We start from the raw sequence: 1,085 nt of genomic DNA on the forward strand, positions 1-1,085 counted from the left end.
TTAGTCCCCTGGATCTAGTTCCCTTTGTTACTGTTGACAGCTTATTTCTGAGGGATCTGACTCTTCTGGGCTGGCTCAGTATTTGGCAGAACCCTAGCGGGGGTTTCCTGGAGCTGCCCCCAGAGGTGGAAGAGCAGGGTGAGGCGTATAGCAGGGTGTGTCTGCTTTGCTGTGGGACCTTTGTGGGCCTTCTGCCAGCAGAGCTCCCAAAGCAGAAATGGATTGTTGGCTGTGACTGAGGGCAGAGGGTTCTAACTACTTCAGGATGTGTTTTCCATTTCCTACTGGGTCATGACCCAAATCTGGAAATGGCTTCTTGTCATCTTGCATCTAGTGGCTTTTTTGAGAGTGGAGGGCTGAGAGTAAGAGGCACCCAATTAGGTGACTTGCTTGACAGGTTAGTTTAGTGGTATTTGGTAAATGCAAATATGGTTAAAGTCAGCAGGTATTGCTGCATACCAATCTAAGATTAAAAACAAAGCAAAACAAAAAACCCCAAAGCAACAACAACCAGCATACCTTTTGAGTTAGTTTGTTTTCCTTCTGTGGGTTGTGCAGGAGTGGGAGTATGGTCTTCTTCATTCGTGACATTCCTGTGTGAGTTGAAGTTTGCTGGTTCTTCGCTTGAATAACTATATTCATTGGTTGTAGTTCCTTTAAATGGAAATTGGCCACCTCCATAAGCCTGGATCCCTAGTTGACAGGAATTTGGATTATACTGTTCTTCTGTGATAAATAGACTACTTACTAGCCAAAATAGATGTTTGGGTTGAGTATATGCTGATTTATTTGATTCTGGAGTCAGTTTATATTCAACCCATGCACCTACTTCTGTGGGATACCTATCATTGGAGGGCAGTGTAGCATTATGAGTAAGGCAGGGGCTGGGGTCAAATCCTAGCTCTGCCACTGATGAAGGACATGACCTTAGGCAAATAACCTCACCCTCATCATTTGTAAAAGTGGGATAGGAATAGTACCTTTTGTATAGAATTACCATGAGCCTTGAATGAATGAATGAATGATTGATTCTGCATTAGGCATTTAGCAGAGTGCCAGGAACATAATACTCATTGCATATTACT

General features: G+C 43.4%; 1 protein-coding gene across 1 annotated transcript in view; it reads left to right on the top strand.

Moving 5' to 3' along the window:
• The window catches only part of SH3BGRL2 (SH3 domain binding glutamate-rich protein like 2), a 66,100-nt gene that overhangs the window by 7,524 nt on the left and 57,491 nt on the right, over window positions 1-1,085 (top strand). The gene's annotated exons all lie outside the window — the stretch shown is intronic.

Source organism: Propithecus coquereli, unplaced genomic scaffold (genome assembly GCF_000956105.1).
Source record: "Propithecus coquereli isolate 6110/MARCELLA unplaced genomic scaffold, Pcoq_1.0 Scaffold24, whole genome shotgun sequence".
Taxonomy (NCBI): Eukaryota; Metazoa; Chordata; class Mammalia; order Primates; family Indriidae; genus Propithecus; species Propithecus coquereli.